Below are 19767 nucleotides of genomic sequence, written 5' to 3' on the forward strand. Positions count from 1 at the left end.
AAGGTCTTATGAGGAAAGGCTGAGAGATTTGGGTTTGTTCTCATTGGAAAGAAGAAGGCTAAAAGAGGAATAAATAAAGACATACAAGATGATCAGGGAATTAGATAGGGTAGACAGTGAAAGCTATTTTCCTTGGATGATGATGTCAGCTTGTACAAGGGGGCATAGCTACAAATTGAGGGGTGATAGATTTAAGACAGATATCAGAGGCAGGTTCTTTACTCAGAGAGTGGTCAGGTTGTGGAATGCCCTGCCTGCCAATGTAATTAACTCAGCCACATTAAAGGGGCATTTAAACAGTCCTTGGATAAGCACATGGATGATGAGAGGATAGTATGGGGGATGGGCTTAGACTTGTTCACAGGTCAATGCAACATCGAGAGCTGAAGGGCCTGTTCTGTGCTGTATTGTTCTATGTTCTATGTTCAACATTATGGCCATTTAGTTAAGCCGTTCTCCGGGATAAAGCTGTGTCATGCAAATGTTAAATTTTAAATGATTTCAGTTTACAATTGTTCTTCTCTTGGATTGTCACTCTTGCAGAACTGGGCACACCATTTCCAAAGAGACAGAGCAATAGAGAGAGGCACTGCATCTCAGCGTATCTTCAACACAGCATAGTTTTAGTCTCCCCTCTGACTTGCAAGGACCTTCAAATTACTCTATTCATTTATATATTCCAGAGAGATTCTATGAGTTCATGGCTGCAACAATCATTGCTTCAAAACAAGTAAATCCATTTCAAAGTCTCATCTCAGAAATATTTGAAACGTTTCAGGGTGCTGTAATGAAAGAAATGAGATGGTCTATCATACTCTCTTGGTGTCTTATTGTCTGTTTTCATTCAACTTGTTGAGATGTGAAATTGGTTAGTCAGTGTCTTGTTTAAACAGAAATCTGAAGTGTGCCTCAGTTTGTTTGAAACAAATCTAGCCAGGAAATAGAAAATTAGCAAATGTATGTCAATAAGAAACAGATCCTTGTAAAACTGGGTAGACTCTGAGTGCTTCTTTCCTCCTCTCTAAACCAAAGGCCGCAGTCTTAATATAAGGAATAATCATCTGTGAATGAAATAAGGATCCATTTCTTCACTCCAAAACTTATAATGTCTTCGAATTCACTATCCTACATGCATATGGATGCGCCATTATTGAATATATTAAACACTAAGGGAGACAGAAAATCAAGAATTATGGGTGGTTGTGTAGAGTTCTAAGATTAGTGTGGCACGGTGGCTCAGCAGTTGGAACTGCTGCCTCACAGTGCCAGAGAACCTGGTTTGATTCCAGTCTTGGGCAACCATCTGTGTGGAGTTTGTATGTTCTCCCTGTGTCTGTGTCTTTTCCTTTAATAAGAACTAAGAGTAGGAGTAGGCCATCTGGCCTTTTGAGCCTGCTCCACTGTTCAATAAAATCATGGCTGATCTTTTTGTGGCCTTAGCTCCACTTACCCACCTCATTCTTCTAAATTCCAATGAATATAATCCCAGTCTGCTCAGTCTCTCCTCATAAGCCACCCTCTCAACTCTGGAATCAACCTGGTGAACCTCCTCTGCACCCCCTCCAGTGCCAGTACATCCTTTCTCAAGGAGGGAGACCAAAACTGCACACAGTTCTCCAGGTGAGGCCTCACCAGCACCCTATACAGCTGCAACATAACCTCTCTGCTTTTTAAACTCCATCCCTTTAGCACTGAAGGACAAAATTCCATTTGCCTTCTTAATTACTTGTTGTACCTGGAGACCAACCTTCAATGATTCATGTACAAGGACACCCAGGTCTCTCTGCACAGCAGCATGCTGCAATTTCTTAACAGCCAAGTAATAGGCCTTTTTGCTGCTGTTCCTACTGAAATGGATGACTTCGCATTCATTAACATTGCACTCCATCTACCAGACCTTTGCCCACTCCCTGAAATGATCAATGTCCCTTTGCAAGGTTTCACAGTCCTCTGCACACTTTGCTCTGTCACTCATCTTCGTGTCATCTGCAAACTTTGACATACTGCATGTGGTCCCCAACTCCAAACCATCCATGTAAATTGTGAATAATTGTGGTACCAACACAGCTCCCAGAGGCACACCACTAGTCACTGATTGCCATCCAGACAAGCACTCATTTATATCCACTCTTTGCTATCTGTTGGTTAACGAATACTCTATCCAGGCTAATATTTTGCCTGTAACTATTTGGATCTTTATCTTATGTAGCAGCCTCTTGTGTGGCACTTTGTCAAATGCCTTTTGGAAATCTAGATACACCACATCTACTTGGTCCCTGTTGTCCACCGTTTTTGTGATGTCTTCATGGAGTTCTAAAAGACTAGTGAAGCATGACCTAGCCTTCGTGAATCCATGCTGGTGCCTGCCCAATGGGACAATTTCTATCTGGATGCCTTGCTATTTCTTCCTTGATTGTAGACTTCTATCTCTTGCATTGTTCTGTCCATGCAAACCGAATGGACAAAATACTTTGTGTGGAAGAACAAATATTTCAGGCAACTGACATTAAGAGGAGCATTACGGTGTGCGAAGTGATTTTACTTCATGAGATGCAACATAGGACAATGTTGTAAAAGTTTGTGATTACATTTGCTGTATGGAACTATGGTGATTTTTAAGACTCCTAGATGGGAATGTGAAGTTCATAATTATCCCACTTTCCTCAGCTCATTGGAAATGGCAGCAGGATTTCATTTTAAAAATCCAATTTTAAGCTGATATTGAAGCTGAGCTAATGAAACAGTCCTGTATGTATGTTACATTAAGGCAGTTAAATGAATGCTATGTTACAAGGAGAACTGATTGAGGTGACAGAATAATGGGCCAGCTGACCCTATTAGTGAATCCACACTTCGAAAGGTAGACTTCAAGATTAGCTGCGGTAGGTGAAGACGCAATTAGTTGAAGTGATTGAAGATACAATTTGTAATAGGCTGTTGCTGCCCATTCACTGCCCCTCACTACCATAACCATCTTCTGAGTCCAGCTGAGAGCTGGAGTGAATTCTACTGTGAAGGATTCATAAAAGTACATAACTAAGTGTGATTAATACCAGAAAGTGGAACATTTTTTTTAAAAAACTGCTTTTTTTATGTCCCTGTACTGAATCTTACACTTAAAGTCTTTTCTTTTATTTTCATTGCAAGTCTTACTCCATGTGGCACATGGGGTTGAACTTAAGAACATAAGAAATAAGAGCAGGTGTAGGCCATTCATCCCCTCAAACCTGTCCCGCCATTCAACAAGATCATGGCTGCCCTGCCCAAGCCTTAACTACTCTTTTGTACCAGCTCAGCATAGCCCCGGTATTTCAAAACGTCTGTCTATCTCCCCTTTAAATACTTTAATCGATCTGGCTTCCACAGTGCTATGAGCTAAGAATCCCAAATATTCACTGCTCTATGGGAGAAGCAAATCCTTATAAATAGTGTTCGATTATCATTTAACCATGGCCCCTATTTCAAGATTTCCCAACTAATGAAGAACATTTCTCAGTATCTCCCCTGTCAAGTCCCCTCAGATCCTTGCACACTGCATCAAAACTGAGGTGACAGTTTAAACAAAATGGATAGAAGGTACACAAGCCTGATGTTCAAGAGATTGTATTAGATTACTTCGGCCCAACAAGTCCACACTGACCCACCAAAGCACAACCCACCCGGACCCATTCCCCTACAACTAACACTACAGGCAATTTAGCATGGCCAATTCACCTGACCTACACATTTTTGGACTGTAGGAGGAAACTGGAGCACCCGGAGGAAACTCACACAGACACAGGGAGAATGTGCAAACTCTACACGGTCAATCGCCTGAGGTAGGAATTGAACCTGGGTCTCTGGTGCTGTGAGGCAGTAGTGTTAACCACTGTGCCACCCATAAGCTTTATTAGCTTTTCTTGTAAACATCTTGAAGTCTTTGGTTACACGAATGGCTTCACAGACTTGAACGTACTTGACCAGAGAGAGTACTGTGTGACCAGAAACAAACCTAAGATCAGGTTGGGGGAGTGAGTAAGATCAGTCTAATGAGAACCCACGGGTGGCACAGTGGCTCAGTGGTTAGCACTGCTGTCTCACAGCAACAGGGACCCAGGTTTGATCTCAGCCTTGGGCGACTATCTCTATGGAGATTAGACATTTTCATCATGTCTGTGTGGATTTCCTCCGGATGCTCTGGTTTTCTCCCATATTCCAAAAATGTGCAGGCTCGGTGGGTTAGCCACGGGAACTGCAGGAGGGTTGGTGTAGACTCGATGGGCTACATGGCCTGTCTCCATACTACGAAAGGTGAGGGAAACAGCACAATTTTGCTTAACATTACATATGTCTGCAGCAAACATGCGTAAGTTCAGCTGTACCACTGAGAAGATACAAGGGAGGCAGATACATGGGAACACCATCACCTGAAAGTTTCCAGCCAAGCCACTTACCATTTTGACCTGGAAATATATCACTGTTCATTCACTGTCAAAATTCTGGAAATCCTTCCCGAACAACACTGTGGGTGTGTCAACACCCCAAGGACTATAGCAGTTTGAAAAGGAAGCTCGCCATCACTCTCCATAGGAAGAAGGGATGGGCAATAAATACTGGCCCTACCGGTGATGCCGATGAATGTATTTTTAAAAAAGTTTGGCTGGTCACTGTGCAAAATATTCTTTCATATTCCATTGTGTTAACCTACCAATGGAAGCTTGGTTACTTCCATCGGGAGTGCTGTATCCTTTTGTATGGCTAACAGCATTGCTATCATGCCTTCTATGTCCCCAGAATAATCACCTTAGCCAGGAATAAAAGGGTGTTTTACTATGCATTTTAATTCCTGATCCATTGACATCTGTTACCCTAAATCAACACTGTCTATCAATCACTCATTCAGCAATTTCACTTTCATCACATTGTCCATCCGGAAGCAGATTGTGGTTCCTCTGCTATAACTTTACGATTTTCATATTCTCATAGGCTGTGAGCAGAGCAGAAGGCATCAACCAAACATTTAAATGAGTTGTAATCCTTGTGTAAGAGTTCAGGTGCCTGCTGTGGTTCAGATGCTTGCACACTTGATTCTGAGTCAGAGATTAATTGGTTACAAGTCCCAACTCCACATGGTTGAGTGTGAAATCTATGTTAATATTTCAATGCAGTACTGAGGGAGTACTGCTCTTTGGGAAATATCATCTTTCAGCTGAAATATAAAACCTCTTGGGTACATGTGACAGATTTTATTGTTCCTTTGGAAGAAGAGCAATGATATTCCCTTCCATACCTTGGCCACTTTTTGATCTCACATCCATTATGGCTAAAACAAGCAGTGACTACCACATTACTGATTGTGGGACCTTGGGTCTGCACAAAATGAGAGCTGCATTTCCTACAATGCTAACTTCCAAAAATTGGGCAGGAGACATAAAATTACAACAGGATATTGTTAGATTAGGTGAATGGGCAAAGCTGTGACGGATGGCTTTCAATATAAGCAAGTGTGAGGTTATCCATTTCAGACTGAGAAAGGACAGGTAGGATATGTTTTTAGAAGGAATACACTTCATAGAATCCCTATGACGTGGGAGCAGGCCATTTAGCCCAATGAGTCCACACTGCCCCTTCGAAGAACAACCCACCTAGAGCCACCCCCACCCCTATCCCTGCACCTCTGCATCTTCCATGGCTAACCCACCTAGCCTGCAGATCCCTGGACACCAAGGGCAATTTAGCATGGCCAATCCACCTAAAGTGCACATCTTTGGACTGTAGGAGGAAACCCACACAGGAACACAATGAGAACCTGCAAACTCCATACAGACAGTCGCCCAAGACTGGAAACCTACCCAAGTTCCTGGTGCTGTGAGCTAACCACTGAGCCACCATGACACCCCAGTTGATGTCTGATGAGATTTGAGTTTCAGGTACGTATTTCTTTAAAACGCCACAAACCAATATCTAAATGCTGAATTAGCCAGCACAAGACTTCATTGTTCAGCCTCAATGACTGCATTAAGTAAAGCTAGAATCCCTGCTAATTATTGGAAAGTCAATTAAAATAGTGATGGTTTTTGTCGGATATAGTTCACATGCGAGACTTTCATGCCATGTGGCTGAACAATTAGTTTCTTTTTTCCGATTCTTTTGACGACTAGTTTTTGATGAATAGTCAATGGCATATTGGGCTTCATATCTAAAGGGCTTGAGTACAGAAATTCAGATATTATGCTGAAGTTGCATAGAACTCTAGTTAGACTACACTAAGAGTACTTTGAGTAGATCTGGCCCGCATACCTAAGGAAGGATGTTTTGGCCCTGGAGAGAGTTCAGTGCAGGTTCACAAGGACTTCCAAAGTTACATCATGAAGAGAGAATACGCTAATTAGGCCTTTATTCTCTAGAATTTAGAAGGTTAAGTGTGATCTAATCGAGGTTTTTGGGATATTAACAGGAAAAGACAGGGTACATAAAGATAAATTATTTCCACTGGTTGAAGATTCTAGAACCAGGGGCGTGGTCGAAGAATTAGGGCCAGGCCACACAGGAGAGAGTTAGAAAGCATTCCTACATGCAAAGAGTAGTGCAAGTTTGGAATCTCTTCCTCAAATGATGGTTGATGCTAATTCAATTGTTAAGTTTAAATCTGAGAGAGACAAGTGAGAATATGGGCCCAAGGCAAGCAAAGGTGGCATGGTGGCTCAGTGGTTAGCACTGCTATCTCACAGCACCAGGGTCCCAGGTTCAATTCCAGCCTCGGGTGACTGTCTGTGTGGAGTTAGCTCTGGTTTCCTTCTGCAGTCTAAAGATGTGCAGGTCAGGTGAATTGGCCATGCTAAATTGCCCACAGTGTTTGGTGCATTAGTCAGAGGGAAATGGGTTTGGGTGGGTTACTCTTCAGAGTGTCGGTGTGGACTGGTTGGGCCGAAGGGCCTGTTTCAACACTGTAGCGAATCTAATCTAATATGGAGTTAGGTCACAAATCAGCCATGAACTTGTTGAATGGCCTAACCCTGTTTGTATGTTTCTTTTTGAGATGGTCTGAAGTCAAGACCAATGCTGCACAAATAAATAGCTTTTCAAAGCTCCCACTGTTTCGAACATCATTAGGAAGACATATTTGAAGTATTTATTTCTAGAAAATTTTCATTAAATTCATTTCACAGAGTCAAGATATCCTGAAGCAGGGGGTAGAATATGGTAGTGATATTTGGCGACAGTGAGTGTACAGCAGTTTGGTAACTTCTGGATGTATTGATGCCATATGGAAAAGTACGATGGCTTTGAGAAATTGTCCAGTGCTTTCTAAATCGGAGATTGAAGCTGAAGCAGACTAGTCGTCAAAAGAATCGGAAAAAAGAAACTAATTGTTCAGCCACATGGCATGAAAGTCTCGCATGTGAACTATATCCTACAAAAACCATCACTATTTTAATTGACTTTCCAATAATTAGCAGGGATTCTAGCTTTACCAGAACATGCTTAATGCAGTCACTGAGGCTGAACAATGAAGTCTTGTGCTGGCTAATTCAGCATTTAGATATTGGTTTGTTAAACAACCAATGGTCCCAGGTTAAAGGTAACTGTCAAAAAAAAATTCTAAAGGCGGGAATAGAGATTGCTGGAAAAGCTCAGCAGGTCTGGCAGCATCTGTGGGGAGAAATCAGAGAGAACACTTTGTGTCGAGTGACCCTTCATCAGATCATATTAATGCCTATTTTTGTTTCTGATTTACAGTATCTGCAGTTCTTTCAATTTTTATTAAAGAAGGAGGATGTGTATTATGTAGCTGGTCATGATGATCTGGAATGCACTGACTGAAGGAACAGTGGACGACAATTCAAAAATGACTTCTTAAAGGGAAATTAGATTTAGACTTAAAAAGGAAAGAAAAAAGACCTGTAATAGAAATCCTTTGTTCACTATTACCTTCCATTACTGTTGTGCTGCTGGTTGAAAATCATGCCTTTCATTAAATTCACCAAATTGAATTTGAAGTCTGACCTGGACAAAAAGGCTGACTGTCCAATTTGACTCAGCTGCTAAAGAACTGCATGAGTTCATCATTAATAAACTTCATTAAGCCTTAAAACTCAAAAATTGAAACACTCTCCTTAATCATCAGGAACCTTTAGCAATTTCTTTGGGAGAATGGGAATTTTGAAATCAATGCGAACGATATCATTCATACAAAACAGCTCGTCACCTTCATTCTGAACAGTAAGTCCTTTTTACTGATTTGGAGATGCCCTGTGTTAGTCTGGGGTGTAAAAAGTTAAAAAAATCACACAACACCAGGTTATAATCCAAAAGGTTTCTTTGGAAGCACTAGCTTTCAGAGTGCTGCTCATTCATCAGGTGGTTGTGGGGGACAAGATCGTAAGACACATCTCTCCACCCTGGAGGCTCCCTGCCTCCATTCCTGATGAAGGGCTTTTGCCCGAAATGTCGATTTTCTTGCTCCTTGGATGCTGCCTGACCTGCTGTGCTTTTCCAGCACCACTCTAATCTAAACAGTAAGCAAAAGTTTACAATGTGATGGAACTGAAATTAATATATTGAAAGGGACCTGGATTGTTTGTTCAGTCTCTCACCTTTTAGAATGAACATGTTGGTTTCAGTTCTTTCATATGTAAATTGTAGAATTTTTTAAAATTTCACAATTGGTGTCACATTGGCCCAGATAATGCATTGAAAGTGTGAGCTGCCCTGTGTGAGACTGTCTGTGCCCCAATGGTCAGACTGATTCTAATCTAAAAAACAGATTTACAGAATCTTACATGGGTTCATGCAGTTTTTGAGCAAAATAAAATGTAATTCTGCAAGTACAAATTCACCCCACAAACTTATATGTGTGTTTGTGCATGTGTGTTGGTGCATGTGTCATTGTGGGGGGAGTTATGAGTGTCTGTGAGGGAGTATGTGTATGTGTGTGAGTGTGAGCATAAATGTGTATAAGTCTGGAAGAGGGTGTATGTGTGAGTGTGGGAGTGTATGTGTGAGTGTATGAGAGAAGATCTGTGTGAGTGTATGGGTCTGTCGGAGTGTGTGTGTGCGTATAGGAGCCTGTTTGTGTAGGACTGTCTGTCTGTGTGTGTGTGTGTGCGCCTGTCTGTGTGTATGTATAGTGCAGTGAGGTCACCTGGAGAGTGACATGAACCCTTGGGTACCGAACTTGGCTATCAGCCTCTGCTCGGCCACTTTTCGTTGTCGCCTGTCCCGAACCTGGACTGTCACCTGGACACATGCATCTCCATCAAGGATGGGCACCTCAGCACCTCACTCTATCACAAACCCACGGATAACCTCACAATGCTACACTTCTCCAGCTTCCACCTGAAACACATTAAAACAGCCATCCCCTATGGACAAGCCCTCTGCATACACAGGATCTGTTCAGATGAGGAGGAACATGATGGGTACCTGGAAGTACTCAAGGATGCCCTCAGAAGAATGGGGTACGATGCTCAACTCATCGACCGCCAGTTCTGAAGTGCCACAGCAAGGAACCGTAATGACCTCCTCAGGAGACAGACACATGCTGCAACCGACAGGGTACCCTTCATTGTCCAGTAATTCCCAGGAGCTGAAAAGCTACGCCATGTTCTTTGCAGCCTGTAACACATTATCAATGAGGATGAGCGCCTTGCCAAGACCATCCCCACTCCTCCACTTCTCACCTTTAAACAGCCACCAAACCTCAAACAGATCATTGTTCACAGCAAACTGCTTGGCTTTCAGGACAAGACCATACAACCCTGTCACAGTAGACACTGCAAGACATGTCAGAGTGTTGATACAAATACCACCATTACGCGTGGGGACACCTTCCACCTTGTTCGTGGCAGGTACTCATGTGACTCAGCCAACGTTGTCTATCTCACGCTGCAGGCAAGGATGCCCTGAGGCATGGTACATTGGCGAGACCAATCAGAGGCTACGGCAATGGATGAATGGATGCCACACAACAATCAACAGACAGGAGTGTTCCCTCCAAGTCGGAGAACACTTCAGTGGTCCGGGACATTTGACCTGGGACCTTCGGGTGATCATCCTCCAAGGCAGACTTCGGGACAGGCAACAACGCAAAGTGGCCGAGCAGAGGCTGATAGCCACGTTCAGTACCCATAGGGAATAGCCTCAACCAGAACCTTGGATCTATGTCACACTACAGGTAACATAGTTGCACTATACATACACAGACAGACACAGACACACAGACAGATGCACAGACACAGACAGACACTACTGTATACACACACACTCCTACACACACATACACACACACACGCATACATGCACACACCCACACTCCTACAGACCCACACACTCTCACAAACGCTCCCTCATACGCTCACACATACACTTACACACTCACAGACACACACCCTCTTACAGACTTATACGCCTTTACACTCACACTCACCCATACACACACTCTCTCACAGACACTCATAACCACCCCACCCATACACACACACACAAACATATATGCAAAAGTTTGTGGGGTGAATTTGTACTTGCAGAATAACATCTTATTTTGCTCAAAAACTGCATGAATCCATGTAAGATTCTGTAAATCCATTTTTTAGATTAGTATCAGTCTGACCATTGTGACACAAACAGTCTTACACAGGACATCTCACACCTTCAATACATTATCTGGGCCGATGTGACACTAATTGTTAAAGTGCACTTTTAAATGTTCTACAATTTACATATGAAAAAACTGAAACCAACATGTTCATTCTCAAAGATGAGAGATTTAACAAACACTCCAGGTCTTTTTCAATATATAATTTCAGTTACATCACACTGTAAACATTTGCTACAAATACTGCGTCTTATAATCTTATACTCCACGATCACCTGATGAAGGAGCAGCGCTCCGAAAGCTAGAGCTTCCAAATAAATCTGTTGGACTATAACCTGGTGTTGTGTGATTTTTAACTTTTTACTGAAGTTAGAAATGAAACCATCTCGAGGCCTAATCTGCCAGCTATAACAATGCTTATTATTTTGCAAGTGTGGCATTGCTTTGTTGTTGATGCTAACCAACTTAGGGCTTCCCTGATGTAGTTTTCACAGTGCACCTATGTTCAAGTAGGAGTCAAGCACGCACCAAAACCTTTAAATTCATTACTGATGAGAGGTTTAACTGGACCAGCCATATCATAGCTTTAAGGCCGTGGTAAGATGTCATGGGTGGCACAATGGCTCAGTTATCAACACTGCTGCCTCGCAGCATCAGCAACTCGTGTTCAGTTCCACTCTTGGGTAACTGTCTGTGTGAAGTTTGTGCATTGTCCCTGTGTCTGCGTGGGTTTCCTTCAGGTTCTCTTGTTTCCTCCCACAGTGCAAAGATGTGCAGGTTAGGTTGATCGACCATGCTAAAATTGCCAATAGAGTCCAGGGATGTGAAGGCTGGATGGATGACCCATGTGAAATGCAGGGTTACAGGGATAGGGAAGGGATGTAGGTCTGGGTGGGATGCTCTTTGGATGGTTGGTGTGGATTCGAATGGCCTGTTTTGCGCTGTATCAATACTTCTGTGATGATCAGGGGTGATGATGCTGTTGTGATTATATCACTGAATCAGTAATCCAAAAGGATAATGCTCCGGGGATCTATTTCAAATCCCATCATTCTTACTGGTGGGATTTAATGTCAATTTATTCATCTGCAATCTGTAAGTTAGTCTCAGTAATGTTGACCGTGACTAGGAAACTACCATCATTTGTTGTAAAAAACAATGTGGTTCACTCCTGCTCTTCAGGGAAGGAAATCTGCATCCTTAACCTGTCTGGCTTATATGTGACAGTAAACACATTGATATGTGGTTTCCTGAACTGCCTTCTGAACTTACCTGACAAGCCACCAATTATGGATAAGTAATCAATGCTGTCCTCGCTATGCGATGCACATCTCAATAAACAAAAAGGGAACATGCTCAATTCCCACCCATATAAAAGTTCTTCACCATTTACTCTGCCTCTGGTTATTCATAAGTGAAGATCCTTTCAGTGAAGTACCATTTAATACCTACCTTGCATTGAAAACATAACTAAATGACACAGAAACAGACCTTCTGGAAGAGAAATGATTATTCAATGTCATTGAATTTCCAATTGTCTAACTAAAGGCCAATCCCAGGAATCAGAGTTTGCCTTGAATATGAAAACCAAAACATCTTAAATAATCTTGACCAAGCATAATGGGACTAGCCATAAGCTAAAGCCACAACTGAATTCTACTCTTGGATCAGTAGAATAGCAGACACTCTGAGGTCAGTGTTCCATACAATGCGAATTAAGTAGTGTCGCCTCACTACTCGGCTTAGAATATGTTGATATCTGCCAGGTTGACACATCATTAGGAGGTTTTGTGGGTTGGATGTGCTCTGTTGAACCACAGGTTCCATGATTGAATCCCACTTCAGGGCTTGACGGCCTGAGGGAGGTGCCTTCATAATGCGAACAAAGAGGTTGACTATTTACCTGCAACTTATATTTTCAAAATGCACCAATGGCAGGTGGTAAGAGATTCCAGTTCGGTCATGTGTTGGAAAGAAATTGGAGCCCCTACCATCACTATCCATAGCTTTGAAATATGAGAGACATCCACCAGTGTATGTTGCCACAGCAACTTGGACGACCTGGGGATATGGTTGACCTCAGGTGACCGTGCAGCAGTTTGGATCAGATTGGCACCAACAGCATGGGGTTTGATTCCCAATTTTGCTCAGGTCAATTCAGGCTCTGCCTCCTTGCTTTATCCATGTTGGAGATCATGATACTGTTAGATGAACCTATTTCTGGCAGGGAATTGAAGAAGGAGTTCATCATTCACATTGCTTGGATCTGGTTTGAATTCGGTAAAAACAATGACTGCAGATGCTGGAAACCAGAGTCTAGATTAGAGTGGTGCTGGAAAAACACAGCAGTTCAGGCAGCATCCAAGGAGCAGGAAAATTGACGTTTCGGGCAAAAGCCTTTCATCAGGAACTTTGATTTGAATTCTCCCACCCAAGAGAGAGATCTGTGCACAGTTACTTAGGTGACACACTGGTTATTCGCTGTTCACGTTATAAACTGTTACATCCAAATGCCACAAAATTTTCCACTTCAGGGATCTGCATGGATAAAGAGTGGAACTGGGAAAAGCTCAACAGCATCAGAGGAGAAGGGAAAGTCGACATTTCAGGTTGGAATCTTTCATCAGGACTTTCATCATTCAGGGAGGGGAAGGGATTTAGCAACTCTACTTTTTGAAGTCAGTTTGCAACCTGCGACCATGTGCATATAGATGCTCTAGCAGCATTGAAAAGGAAGAAACTTTTTAAGTCACATTTAATTTGCTGTATAAAACACAAAACTAGTGACAGGGTCATATTGCTGAGGCTAAACTACGCAATTAAAATGTGTTGGAAATCACAAAATCTGCTGAGAATTATAAACGTTGCAGTGTGTGCCCAACTCTTGGCTTCACTTTGTCTTAGCTGTGGTTTCAGAAACAATAAGAGAAATGCAAATCTAGGTACAATCCGTCCGTGTTTCATTAGTGTGTTGATTGTTGAGCCAAGAAACAATTATCTTGTAATGCACCGTCCCTGTTAAACCACTTGGGCTCCTGGGATCAATAAAATGCTCATTATCAAACCATCCACTCACTTCTTCTTCATTCTTCATGACTAAGTAAATTGGCACTGATGGGAGAAAAGGATATTTGTGATTAATATAATTTGATATCGTTTTGCTGCCTGTCACTGCTATGACTCCTTTTATCAAATGCATTGTGTTTGGCTCTCAGCAATGTGACCTAAATTCAAATGCCAGCTATCATTAAGTCAAAAACTGTCTAGGTCCAGTTAGCTTGTCCGGTGAACAGAGCATGTCACTTCCTTGAATAATGACAATGGCTGCAAACGTTTGGACGATAGAATTAATCAATGCTATGAATGACATCCTTTGTGACTGATGTTAAAGTGTATTCCCTTTTTAACCCCCTGGACCTGTCTGCAGCCTTGGACCAGGAGAAAGTGAGGACTGAAGATGCTGGAGATCAGAGTCGAGAGTGTGATGCTGGAAAAGTACAGCCAGTCAGGCAGCATCCAAGGAGCAGGGGAATCAATGCATCGGGCAAAAGCCCACAATCAGGAATGACTGCAGCCTTGGACCACTCTATCTCTCTCTACTGTGTCTCTTCAGGTAATAAAGGGCTCACCCTGCATGTTTCCACACTTTGCAGGAAATTCTATGGTAAAGACTAAGTAGCAATGGCCTCTAGTTCATCAGAAGGCTAAGGTGTGTCCATATGACTCTTACCAATTTTTATAGATTCACTATAGAAAGCATCCTATCTGGATGCCTCACAACTTACTATGGCAACTGCACTGCTCAAGACTGCACTAAACTACAGACAGTTGTGAACACAACCCAGTCCATCACGCAAACCAGCCTTCCTTCCATTGGCTCCGTTCATACATCCCGCTGCCTCACGAAAGCAGCCAACATCTTCAAAGACCCCTCCTACCCTGGATATACTCTCTTCCACCCTCTTCCATTGGGCAGAAGATTTTTAAAAATTTGAAAACACCTAGCAACAAATTCTTCCCTGCTGTTATCAGATTCATGAACACACCTCCCATATATTAGAGCTGATCATACCTAGAGCTGTAACACTATAATAATATAACATAAGACCTAGAAGCATGAGTAGGCCATCTGACACCTGGAGCCTTCTCCACCATTCAATGAGTTCATGGCTGATCTTTCGTGAACTTAGCTCCATTTACAAACCCACTCACCATAACCCCTAATTCCCTAACTGTTCAAAATCTATCTAACTTTGCCTTAAACACATTCAATGAAGTAGCCTCAACTGCTGCACAGAGCAGGGAATTCCACAGATTCACAACTGTTTGGGTGAAGAAGTTCCTCCTCAACTCAGTCCTAAATCTAGTCCCTCTTATTTGGAGGCTGTGCTCCCTAATTCTAGTTTCACGTGCCAATGGAAACAACCTCCCTGCTTCTACATTACCCCATTCCCGTCATAATTTTATATGTTTCTAAAAGATCCCCATCATGCTTCGAAATTCTATATTCTGTACCCTGTTCTGTTACCCTGATGCACTTACGTAAGTTATAATCTGTCTGCTTAGTATGTAAAATAATACTTTTCACAAAACAATACTTTTCACTGCATCTCGATGCATGTGACAATAATAAATCAAATCAAACCTTCTCTGCTTCTGCCCAGACAACTATCTGTAAAGCCCCTTAAGGATCAATGCTCACTCTTCCCTCTCTCTTCCACTTCAGCTATATGTTGCCCCTCAGATGAGTTATTTGGAGATAGGCTCAGAAACAATAAGGGTAGTAAAATGCAGAACAACGTTGGCCAATTGGGAAGACGGTGTCCAATTCTGGTGAATTAATTGGCCTCTTGATGGCTATTTTATCACCTGAGGGCCAATTTACTGTTATTAGAATTGTCTCACCTACTCTACCCGGAGAGGCCACCAGATAAAAGGGGGTGGAGGGAGATAGAATTCTAGGTCTCATGGAAGGAGCACCCCAGTGGTCATGGCTCCAATGTTGACACTGTAGGCTCAACCTCCAATTGTCGGGGCCTGCCTACCTTGCTCTCATTCATCAACTTATTTTTTTAGTGGGTGTCTACCTATAGGAACATCACCTCTACCCCCTTGTAGCCTCAGTATTGACCACCTTTCCCAGGAGCATTACTGAGGCTGTCAGGTTGTCAGCTCCCTGATTGGAAAGGGTGGATTGGAGATGAAGACGATGATCCTGACTGGCTCTGCTGTCCAAATGGAGGCTTTTTAATTGTCACCAGAGTCCTCTGTTTGCCCTCACTGGCTTGGGTCCAACATTTGGCTCCAATTATGAGAACTTATAAGTTTTTTATGAAATTCTTGCTGAATTTCAAGTTACACATACACCCCCAAATACTTCTTGTTGTCAGACAACTTCATTTTACCAGGATGAGATGAAATTTGGACCCAACTACAGCAATGCCTCTTGAAATTCAATGGTGTTATCATTACTTAATCCCTCGCTATCCATGTCCTGAGGATTACCATTGACCAGGAACTCAACTGGATTTGCCACTTCATCTCAGTGGCTACAGTAGGAATACTGTGGTGAATGAGTCACCTCCTGAATCTCCAAAGCCTGTCCAGCAGGTCTCAACCAAAATAGATAGAGGGAAATCAGTAGATGCACTGTATTTGGACTTCCAGAAGGCATTTGACAGGGTTCCTCATAAAAGGTTAATCCATAAGATAAGAGCCCGTGGAGTTGGAAAGAGTATATTCTCATAGATACAGAATTGGCTAATAGGCAGGAAACAGCTAATTGGATAAGGTGTTCTTTTTCAGGTTGGAGAAAGTAAGGACTCCATTCCTGATGAAAGGCTTGTGCCTGAAATGTCAATTCTCTTGTTCCGCGGATACTGATTGACCTTTTGTGCTTTTCCAGCAACACACTCTCGATGTTATTCTTTTTTAGGTTGGCAACAACTAGGGTTACACAGCTCAGTGCTAAGATTGGGACTGTTTACAATATATAGTCATGACTTGGAAGAAGGAAATGAATGTACTATAGCCAAGCTTACAGACCACATAAGAATAAATGGAAAGGAGGGTCGCAAGAGGGATGCAAACAGTTTACAGAGAGAGTTTGGTGGGTTGAGTAAGTAGGCCAAACATTGCCAAATGGAGTATAATGTGGGAAAATTTGAGGTTGCTCATTTTGGAAGGGAGAACATAAAGGACAAAGTATTATTTAAATGAGGAAAAACTGCAGAACACTGGACCATAAAAGGACTTTAGGGTACTTGTGCACAAAACACAGAAAGCTAGCACTCAGGTGCAGCAGGTCATCAGGAAAGCTAATGGAATGTTTGGCCTTATTTCAAGGGATTTGCAGTATAGAGTCGGGAAGTCTTACTGCAATTGCACAAGTTGCAGATGAGACTACATCAGGAGTATTGTGAGCAGTTTTGGTCCCCTTATTTAGGAAAGATGTCTTTTCATTGCAGGCAGTGCAGAGAAGGTTCATGAGGGTGATCCCTAGTATGGAGGAGCTGTCTCATGAGCAAAGGTTAAATAGGTTGGGACTCTAATCACCGGAGTTTAGAATAATAAGAGATGATTTCTTTGAGACATATAGGATTCTTAAGGGGCTTGACAGGGTAAATGCTGAAAGGATCTTACTCTCATTAGAGAGTCCAGGACCAGAGTGCATAGTCTCAGAATAAAGGGGTGTCAATTCAAGACTGAGTTGAGGAGGAATTTCTTCTCTCAGAAAGTTGTGAGTCTTTGGAATACCTTGCGACAGAGAGTTGTAGGAGCAACTTGTGTCTATTTACGATTGGGATATATAGATTCTTACGAATTGGGGAATTAAGAGTTGTGGCGAACATGCAGGAAAGTGGTTACGATAAATATCAGACCAGCCATGATCCTGATGAATGGCAGAGCAGGCTCAATGGCTTCGAATGGCCTACTGCTGTTCCTATTTCCCATGGCCTTAAAGTTTTATTACCCTGCAAGGACACTATTCCTTTAACTCTAATCCTTTGTGTATCTCACACACCTTTCACACCCCTCCCCCTTCCTTGGCAATTGTCCCTTCAGCTTCAAGATTCTCCGTTCTGGAATTCTATCCCCATACTTTCCATCTCTGATTATGAAACTTCTTCAGATCTATCTCTTTGCCCAAACATTTGGTCACTTATCCAAATATCTCTTTATCTGGTTTGTCTGGAGACAGTCAATCACTTCATTCAAAAATTAACTCGAGGGAGTTCATTTCTTGACATTCTGAATGTACAACTCCCTGCCTGAAGGAAAACGGATGGTTGGGAGTCAGTAATTTCACAGATGATCATTTTATTATTAACATTTCTGCAACTGACTCATTTTTCTTTGATGTTTACAGATTGTAAATAGTTGCTTTTGATGCATTTATCTTGAGTTGGCTGATTGTTCCTTTAATTGCACCTACAAATTGATTCAAAATGCATGCTGTTCCCCATCTGCAGACTGGCACATTCCATGCACGGCTGCATCGTAACAACTCACCTTTAACTTGTGACTGCCCAGTGGACAGCAATTTTGTTTTTAATTTCATAGAACATGTTCTTGAAGGTTACTGACAGACATGGCGTTCCTTTGTCCATTGTAGCACCAAGCTGCAGGTGTGAGAGTCCACATCAGCTTAATTGCCACTGGGTAGTACGTGTCTTGATGGGAACAGACAAGCATTATCAAAACACAGTACCTCTGTAGTTAAACCCATATTGACCTGTGCTGCACTTTACTCTGTAAACTGAAGGGCATTGATTAGCTGAAGGTGTTTAATTAACAGCGCAGAACTAGATATCCATTTCTACATTCACTGTCAGAGGATTTTCATTCCTAACCTTTCAATGACCTTTTCTGTGACGTTTTAACAACCCAGTTTCTGAATCTGAATTTATTTCTTGGCAGTGATACTAAAAGGAAATCGTTGAGTATTGATGTTAGCGGAGGTCTATTTTCTTTCAATGCGTCCTGAAGATAAAGAGCACAGTTTACGTCTTTGATTACATCACACGAGAGAATTAGATTTACAGATCTTCCCCTTAACATAAGTCTAAACGTAAATGTAACATGAAGAAAAGCAGCAACTTCTGAAGAAAAATATACTGTTACCATAAATATTTATAATTAACTTAGTGACTGGTTTACCTTGAAGATATTTGAAATCGTTATTGGAGAGATTCTATTTGGAGGGAATGATATAACAACAGTAGGATACTGCACCTTTGGGACGCTCCAGGGTAGTGATACAAGTAATTGAGGTTAATGAGAAGCTAATTATGCTGTTGCCTAACATGGTTAGTCTAAAGGAAGAGTAAAATGCAATGCTGGAAATCTGAAGCAAACACCAGGAATGCTGGAGAAACTCAGCAGGTCTTGCAGCATCTGTGGAAAGAGAATCAGAGCTAACATTTCAACTCCAGCACGACTTTTCTTCAGAACTAAAGGAAGCCAATAGCGCCAAGCAGTAAAAATCAAAATGCTACCAATCCACCTCAGCTCATAATTTTTGGAGTTGGGCTTAAGACGTGCCATTCACATCCCTGAGATTATGAAAGTATAGACAAGAAACATTGTACCAGTGAAAGGACATCAATGTCAAACTCCGAGCTTGTGTACCTTATAAAATCAATGCAGGTAAACCATGAGATGTAGATTGATTATAGTAGATATTTTGGAGATAAGGAGTGGTCTGTTTATGGTCCGGTAATATTGGCTTTATAGCTTTAGTCCAGGGCAAGCAGTGCAGAGGGCACTGGTAACAGAGTAAAGGAATAGCATCATTATAACATCATACGGAACGTAGGGAATCGCTTGGCTGATGTTGACTCCAACCATTTTGAAATAAGAAGATGATTTGCCAACTTGTTGAACTGTCAACATATAACCCCCTTTATTACAGCAGTGCATTGGCTAAGTATGAAACCTGAAACAAATGGGTATTTGACATCCTGGATGCATCCCATTTACAGATATGTCGAAGTCAATAGAATTTGGGAGAAGTTACCTCTTTTCTGGCACCAATCTCACTAATGCTACCATCAAAGGCACAGGGCAGTAAGTAATTTGTCAAGAGTATTGGTTTTATATCCACCTGCACATGAATGGGCTGATGCCATATGATCTGGAGGAATCAGTAGGGGTGCACTTTTGCCAATAGTAACTAGAGAAAGGCTGTG

This window comes from Chiloscyllium punctatum, chromosome 9 (genome assembly GCF_047496795.1).
Source record: "Chiloscyllium punctatum isolate Juve2018m chromosome 9, sChiPun1.3, whole genome shotgun sequence".
In the NCBI taxonomy this organism is placed as follows: domain Eukaryota; kingdom Metazoa; phylum Chordata; class Chondrichthyes; order Orectolobiformes; family Hemiscylliidae; genus Chiloscyllium; species Chiloscyllium punctatum.